Here is a 9,570-nt window from a genome sequence, read left to right as displayed (position 1 = left end):
TTCCTGCCCAAATTTTATTTGATTCTGGAGCCAACTACTCCTTTATATCGCATGAATTTGGTAGAAAACTAGCTTTGCCTGTTGATAGACTAGATAATGCCTTATTAGTCGAAGTTGCTAGTGGCAAGTTTGTACCTGTTAGTCATCGTATGAAAAACATCTTAATTGATCTGAATGGGAATAAGTTCCACGAGGAATTATTGCCTATAGAACTTAATGGTTTCGACATCGTTTTGGGAATGGATTGGCTTAGCGCCAATGATGTCGAAATTTTATGCAAGAAGAAAATAGTGAAAGTGAACCCGCCTGGGAAGGAATCGTTTATGGTGTACGGAGATAAACGCAGAGTAAATTCTGGAATCATTTCTCTAATGAAAGCCAGAAAATGTTTGACCAAGGGGGTGTACATCATACTTAGCATTCGTGATCGATGCTAAGAAGGAAAAGAAGGTGATGCAGAATATTCCTGTTGTGTGTGATTATCCGGAAGTATTTCCCGAAGATCTTCCTGGATTACCGCCCGATCGGCAAGTAGAGTTTCGTATCGACTTGTTGCCCGGAACAACGCCAATTGCAAAAGCACCTTATCGACTAGCACCGACGGAGATGAAGGAGCTGATGATGCAACTTCAGGAGTTATTGGACAAAGGTTTCATTAGACCTAGTTCATCACCCTGGGGAGCTCCGGTGTTATTCGTAAAGAAGAAAGATGGAAGCATGAGGATGTGCATTGATTATAACGAGCTGAATAAGGCAACAATAAAGAATAGATATCTGTTGCCAAGGATTGATGACCTATTCGATCAGCTACAAGGTTCAAGTTATTTTTCAAAGATCGACCTAAGGTCAGGATATCATCAGCTGAAAGTAAGAGAGCAAGATATCGAGAAGACTGCATTCAGAACTAGATATGGACACTACGAGTTCTTGGTTATGTCATTTGGGCTGACCAATGCTCCAGCAGCATTCATGGATTTAATGAACAGAGTTTGTAACCCGTTCCTTGATAAATCTGTGATAGTGTTCATAGACGACATTCTGATTTACTCAAAGAGCCAAGAGGAGCATGACAGACACTTGCGAGAAGTGTTGGAAGTCTTGAAGAAGGAGGAGCTGTATGCGAAGTTCTCCAAATGTGATTTTTGGATTCGTGAAGTCCAATTCTTGGGTCACATGGTCAACTAAGAAGGGATAATGGTTGATCCAGCGAAGATTGAAGCTGTAATGAAGTGGGAACAACCAAAAAGTCCCACGGAGATCCGAAGCTTTTTAGGATTGGCCGGATATTACCGAAGGTTTATCCAAGACTTTTCTTCGATCGCTAGTCCATTAACAACTTTGACCCACAAAGGAGCTACTTATGCTTGGAGTGATAAGCATAAAGAAGCATTCGAGAAGCTAAAGAAGAAGTTATGCGAGGCACCGATTCTTTCTCTACCCGATGGAGTTGAAGACTTCGCTGTCTATAGCGATGCGTCTGGGGTTGGATTGGGTTGTGTTTTGACCCAAAGGGATAAGGTGATCACATATGCATCTCGACAACTGAAAGAGCATGAAAAGAACTACCCGACTCATGATTTGGAGTTGGCAGCGGTAGTTTTCGCTCTGAAAATATGGAGGCATTACCTCTATGGCACGAAGTGCAAACTTTTCACTGATCATAAGAGTCTCCAATATCTCTTTAGTCAAAAGGAATTGAATATGAGACAATGACGCTGGTTGGAATTACTTAAAGACTACGACTGTGAGATACTTTACCATCCCAGTAAAGCTAATGTTGTTGCTGATGCTCTCAGTCGGAAAGTTAATCTTGAAAAGAGAAGGCCAAGAGCGTTGAGAATTGAAGTTGTCTCGAATATTTTGGAAAGTATAAAGAAAGCTCAAAGCGAAGCTTCTGAGAAGAATGACCAGAAGGAGGAACGTTTGGGCAAAACGTTGGTGTTCGTTGTAAACAGTCATGGACTGAAGGTGTTCCAAGATCGGATTTGGATACCTAAGACAGGAGGAGTCAGAGATCTTCTGATGGAAGAAGCTCACAAAACCATGTACTCGATTCATCCCGGTAGCACTAAAATGTATAGGGACCTGAAACCCTATTACTGGTGGCCGACGATGAAGCTCGACATTGCGAAGTATGTGGCGGAGTGTGTGACTTGTGCGAGAGTCAAGACACAACATCAGAAACCGTACGGGAGTTTAGAACCTTTACCTGTACCTATGGGTAAGTGGGAAGACATTGCTATGTATTTTGTCACTAAACTGCCTAGAACAAAAAGTGGTCACGACATGATTTGGGTGGTCGTTGATCGATTCACTAAGAGTGCGCATTTCATAGCAGCCAATGAGAAATGGTCTATGGAAAAGCTTGCGAATTCTTACATGAAAGAAATTGTGAGGCTTCACAGTGTTCCGCTAACGATTGTGTCGGATCATGATAGTCGTTTCACCTCACGATTTTGGAAAAGTCTACAAGAGGAATTGGGTACCAAGTTGTGTTTAAGTACAGCTTACTATCCGCAGACTGATGGTCAAAGCGAACGAACGATACAAACACTTGAAGATATGCTAGGAGCATGTACCCTGGAATTCCTAGGTAATTGGGATGAACATTTACCATTGGTAGAATTTTCCTACAATAATAGTTTCCACTCGAGCATTAAGATGGCACCTTATCAAGCTTTGTATGGACAGAAGTGTCGTACGCCATCTTGTTGGCTTGAGGTTGGGGAAAAGCAGTTTATGGACCGGAGATAGTCCATCAAACTGCTGAAAAGTTGAAAATAATTAGGGAAAGAATGTTAGCAGCTCAGGATCGTCAAAAGAGCTATGCTGACAACAAGCGAAGATCGATGACTTTTGAAGTTGGAGATTCGGTTTTGCTTAAAGTCTCGCCATGGAAGGGACTTATAAGATTTGGTAAAAGGGGAAAGTTAAGTCCAAGGTTTATTGGACCGTTTAAAGTTCTTCAGAGAATTGGGAACCAAGCTTACAAGATCGAACTACCAGAGGAACTGAATGGAATTCATAACACTTTTCATGTGTGTTACTTGAGGAAGTTCACGAGAAGTTCCCAACATAATTCCACTTTCGGAATTAAGAATCGATGAGAACAAAAGGTTGATTGAAGAACCAAAGGCAGTCGTTGACCGAAAGACTAAGAAATTGCGACGTAAGATGGTTGAGTTAGTGCTTGTCCGATGGAAACACGCGAATGGGTCGAGTCTCACCTGGGAGACGGAAAGTGACATGATGAGTCGCTATCCGCATTTGTTTGTTGATGTGTGATTCCGGGGACGGAATCATTCTAAGATGGAGAGAATTGTAATGTTTGTGTTTCTAGGCTTGCCATTTTTAGCAAAGTAATAGTCTAGGTTAACATTTGTAACCCAATTTTGAAATAATAAAAATGTATTATTTGAGTATTATGTGTTTCGTGCTTAATCGCTTAATTATATGATATGATGAATTAAGAATAAAATGAGCGTCAAAATTTAAGTGTAAAATAAACTTGATATCATTGGATAATGTTGTAGTAGTTGAAACGAGGTTTCCGAATATATATAGAACGCCCAAATCTGACTTCGTATGAGGAAGTTATGATTTTCTGAAGTCTCGACTGGGCAGTATGCAGCCCGAATACTCGATTGGAGATCGAGCGGTTTTTAGTCGAAACAATCTAAACAAGAATCGAAGATCTCGTTGTTAGTAGCAAAACGATGAAAAGTTAGGCAAGAACGGACGTCGGACGAATAAGTTATGAATTTATAACGAAGTTTTTCTGTCCCGGCCTACTAAAATTAAATAATAAAAATAAAGTCAAGATTCGCCGATGGAGTCTAAACGAAAGTTGTAGAGCGTAGTCTCACCTACGCGTGGATATAAAGAACGTCGAAAACGGAGTTCGTATGAGGGAGATACAAATTTTTGAAGTTTATTAAATATTTCATAATTAAATTTAATTCTAAATCTTGGTATTAGCCGAAGAGGAGTCACTGGACTCATCCGAAGTACGCCCAGCGTACCACTCAAGTGTTCTGAGTTCGTATGTGATGACATAGAGGATCGATAACGCAAGGGATGACGGCAACCGAGGCATTACGCCCCGCGTACCCCGAAGTTACGCCCAGCGTAACCCCGAGGATCAGACCCTATAAAAGGGGATGCGAAGCCAGCTTCTTCCTTTTACAACTTCTTCCTTTTTCTCTCATCTTTTGCCTCGATTTGCGTGCCGTTTATACCCCGAAGCCCCGGTAATATTCCCGATCCCCGAAGCAAGATCCGAAGCCCCGAGGATCCCGAAGAGCGTTATTCCCGAGCGGAAGCTCTGCCCGCGAGGAGCTCGATTTTTGTGAAGATCTTCCAGATCTACCGAAGAACATTACTTCTGCAAGCCGTAGTGCTGCCCGATCATCTTCTGATCAAGTGAGTGTGTAGTCATTTTCTTCCAACGCAATATTATGAAGTATTTTATATAAAATACGTGCTACGTGTATATATTTTGTTTTTATATGTGTGAATGTATATTCACTTTCTTCTATCTCATAGATCTGATTTATTCTCTATGAAATACGTGTTATGTGTGTATGCCTCATCTGTTATGTGGAATATGTATTGATTAAAGCATGTTATACAGATTTTTAAACTATGTATAAAAATGTATATTTTTGTCTACTAATATGTTGGGTAGAACATGGGTAGATAGTTGGTGTGTAATAAACAGATGAGAGGCCTCGGTGTTGTTGGTGTTATTCTAGTCATTCAGCAGAGTATGGATGACAACCACGAACTATTCTAGACTGTCCTGTGGAACACTAGCATGCTCATAACCTGTAGGTGTAACACCGTAAATTTCAAAACAATTTTTTGCATTTTATAAAAACATAATTCATTTAATATTCATAAAAACATCAATGTTTGAAACCCAATCCATGCCATATAAAAATCCCAAGATCTCATAAATAAAAATCCCGTGTGTGTGTATTGATTAAGTCGGCGCCTTCCCAAGGTCATCACTAGTACCTGAAACAAATAACACCAAACACTGTAAGCACAAAGCTTAGTGAGTTCCCCAAAATACCACACATAACACATATTAGCCACTCGAGGCTATAACTCTGGGGGTCCGTGGACCCTACTCTGTGAACCCTCTGGTTCTATCTCTGTAAACCTTCTGGTTCCAACTCTATAAACATGCACAGCATAAATCACATAGAAATAATGCAGTACAACACATAACATACATATAGCATACAAATACTCTGTCACATAACTCTGATTACCTACTCAAGGTAAAGTATAGTGAGAAGACTCACCTCGCGTATCTCGATAACTCGCAAATCCTGGAAATCACTCGTGCTCGATCCCCCGAGCTATAATCCTCCTATAACACAATATATCTCTAATTAACACTTTCACAACTAAGGTTGACTAACCCTATCAAGTCAATACTGGTCAACTCTGGTCAATGGTCAACGGTCAACTTTGATCGGACTCGGCGAGTGCACTAGAGCGACTCTGTGAGTCTATACGTGTTCACTGACTCCCTCGGATCCTCTCTTGACACGTCGAGTACTTCCCTAACTCGACGAGTTCCACCTGGCATGAATCGCAGGGCCACCACGACTCAACTCGTCGAGTCTCAAGAACAACTCGGCGAGTTCCAGCTTGACTCAGCCCCCTATTGACTCTCCCTGACTCACTGGGCCATCCCCCAACCCGGCGAGTCCACTCGCTGAAAAATTTACGTGAAACCCCAACCCTACTCGCCGAGTCTCAAGAACAACTCGGCGAGTTCATGCCATGCACAAACTCTATTGACCTTCTGAGGTCAGATCTGTTTCCCCAAACCATAGATCTGGCCTTCCCAAGCATGAATGTCATGTAAAGTTCGAAACTTGATGCTTGTATAACCCCCACAAGGCATCAAAAGGAGATTTGGTCCCAAAAATGACAACCTAGGTCCAATAACTCCATAATAACCCAAAAAGCTCCAAGGGTTAGGGTCTTTGGACCTCTTTGAGTCCAGATCCAAGGCACAAACTCGAAGAGGGACCATTTGCTTCACATAATCACTCTCCAAAGGGGGTTAGAAAACCCTAACTCTAAAGATCAACCCTAAAACTGAAGGAGGTTCGAACTATTACCTCAAAATGAAGCCTCTGGACTCTGGATCTGCTGGAATCTCACCTCCTCCTTGCTCTTGTCACCTTCTTCTTGCTAAACATGGAATACAAAGGCCCAAAAGTGACTTCCTCTCTCCCAAAACGATTTAGCTCTCTTAGGGTTCTCTCAAGGGACTGTAGCCGCAATGGGAGGCTATAAGTGCCCTTAAATAGGCTCCAAACCCGGGGATTTAGGGTTTCACTAAACAGCGTGGACTCGCCGAGTCCAGACGCGAACCCGTGCCCATAGCCGTGATCATACTCGGCGAGTTTGAGCTCCAACTCGCCGAGTCTCCTCACAAATCACCAAAATTATAAGAATGAATAATACCTGGGAATTCGGGCTGTTACAGTAGGTGTTGTGAACGACGTGTTAACCGGTGTACTCTATCCCCCTCATAGTTGCCTTTAGGATATTTATTGCTAAGGAAGCCCCTCTACAGTAATGTCTGTCCCGATGAAAAATCCTAGATTAGGTCCCTTATAATAGATGTTGTTTTAGGAACGTAAAGTGAGGATAACGGGAATGGGTAATCGGGTTTATTATTGATTGTTAAATTAAGTATTTATTGTGGGTTGAAAACCCTATATGCTCACCAGACTCACAAGCCTGACCCACTCAGCTTATTTGTATTACAGGAAGTGGCGCAAGAGCTTAAGATGGACGAATCATCAAGTTGTTTTGTTTACAAGTCTGTATATGTATATATTGTTGAATGACTTGTAATGTTATCGTTTATGCTTTATGATCTGTATCGGAACATGACATCCCAACTTTTGATTATGAAATGAAATCATATTTCTTTGTGAAATGTTTTGATAAATATCTATTTTATCATGTTTTGTTTTTGGGAACAAATTCCGCATCTCTTTTAAAATTAAAAGGATTTACTCTGAAAATGTTTAAAAAACATAAATGAAATCGGTCTTTTCTGGCCGAGATTTTGGGAATGTCACAATAGTTGGGTCTAACAATGACATCAATATACTTAATAATTCATCATCATTCAATGATGTATTACAAGGGTATGCTCTTGAGTGCATATTTACGGTGAATAACACAACATACATGAATGGGTATTATCTTGTAGATGGTATATATATCCTGAATGGGATACAATGGTTAAAAGTTCCCCACATCTGACTGATCTAAAAAGGATTAAGTCCAATGAAATATAAGAGGCTGCAAGAAAGGAGTTTAGAGAGCCTTTGGTGTTCTTCGATCTTGTTGCGCAATTGTATGAGGTCCAACAAGATCTTGGCAACTTAAAAACATAAAGGATATAATGTATACATGCATCATTTTACATAATATGATTGTCGAGATGAAGGAAATACAATTAGTAATTGGTCGGACGATGTTGATCCTCCAATATGTGTGCATCAAGGTCCCGCCCAAGAAGTTCAATATCATAATTAAAGGAATTATGAGCTACGTGATAGTATAGTACATCATGCTTTGCAACATGATTTAATGAAGCATATTTGGCAGCGTTTAATTAATATGTAATTTCACTAAGTTGTATTGTAATATTTAGGAATGTTTTATTTATATTTTATCATTTTAAAACATTAAAAAAAAATAGTTTTTTTTTATTGTTTTAGATAATTAAAAAAAAGCTATAATGAAAAACAATTTACTTATTTTGATAAATTATATTATTAAATATAAAATAATTTCAATTGTTACATATAAAATAAAAGGCATATAATTTAATTTGTTATATATATATATATATATATATATATATCTTTTTCATTTAATAACCCATTCAACCATCCAATGGTCATTAAACCCTAAAGCACATGATCATCTTTACAACTCATTAAACTCTTAACCATCTCATCACCTTCTATATACTTGATCAACTAGGTAAATACCTACACGTTACACAAGAATATATTTATATAGTTAAAAAAATAAAATAAATTCATTAAAAATATCTAAGTTATTATTATTAACTATGACATAACAATTTTTATACACTAAATCAAAAAGATTAATGTAAAGAATTTCATATTAAAAGTTATTTAATATTAAACTATTACTTCTCAAAATAATCTAATGTCATTTTAGAAAATAGTTTTCTTTTTCAACCACATAATTTCGCAAAAGCATTTTATAATATAGAATATAACAAATAACAAATACTATAATTTTTAATAACATAAAAACACTAACATATATCTTAATAGTTTTATTCAAATAACACATCAAAATACTACTAGATAATACAAAAAAAAAACTTTAAAATAAGAAAAAACATCATAAATAGTCCCCGTGCTTTTCCAAAATATGAAGTTTAGTCCTTAAGTTTAAAAAATTTCACAGATAGTCTCTATGCTTTCAAAATATTTGACGTTTGGTCCTTATTGCTCTCTCCGTCATCTTTTATTCGTTTAGTGAAAAGGTATTTCCATCATTTCACTACCTGGGGGACCATTTATGAGGTTTATCTTATTTTCTAAAAAGAAAAATGAAAAAAATGAAATTAATATGCAAAGAGTCTCTCTCTCTCTCTCTCATTAATGTCCTTATATTGATAAATAAATCAAGAAAAAAAGATCATCTTTAATTAAAACTAGGCATGACAATTGTGTCGTGTTCGGGTTGGCAAGTCGCGGGTTGGCGGGTCAAAATACACCAACCCAAACACGACCCATTTAACTATACAGGTCACGGGTTGACGAGTTTAAAACATAAACTCATATATAACCCGTCAACCCACTTATTTATATGGGTTCACAAGTTGGCGGGTTCGTGGGTCAGATTTGGGTTCGTTGGTCAAATTTCATAAATAAAATTGATAATTAAATATGAATAAATTCTTGATGCAAACATATCCGAATTTTAGACACTTAAGTCTTAAACATCCAAATGAAAATTAAAAACATGTTCAAACTAAAACATTAATACAAAAGTCAAACAACAAACATGTTGCACATGTCAAATGGTCAATGACATCCTATCCTAGTGTATAAACATAATACTTAAGTCTTAATACATTTAAAAAATATATAATTTTTTATTGAAATTTTAAACGGGTTGGCCGGTCAACCCGTATATTTTTTGAGAAACTCATATATGACTTGTTTAATAAATGGGTTGGCGGGTTGAGAAACTCAACTCAAACTTGTTTTATTTTGTGTCTTGTCGCGGGTCGTGTTGAGAATTGTCGGGCCTAATTAAAACATATTTATATCCATAATCAGTACATATCACAAGCAATAAATCAAACCCCAAAGTTTTAGTACACATCGTTATCAAACCGGAACATTGAATGAAATACATGTCTAGAAGATGTACATACAACGAGAAAGAAAGCTAAAACATAAATCAGAAAAATCCTAAGGAATCAAGAACAAATCTCAGGAAAATCCAAAACATCAAAACATAATTCAAAAAACC

Source organism: Lactuca serriola, chromosome 5, assembly GCF_051521515.1.
Source record: "Lactuca serriola cultivar US96UC23 chromosome 5, Lser_US96UC23_V15, whole genome shotgun sequence".
Lineage (NCBI taxonomy): Eukaryota > Viridiplantae > Streptophyta > Magnoliopsida > Asterales > Asteraceae > Lactuca > Lactuca serriola.
The sequence above is the reverse complement of the archived record's forward strand: the minus strand, read 5'-3'. Positions refer to the sequence as shown.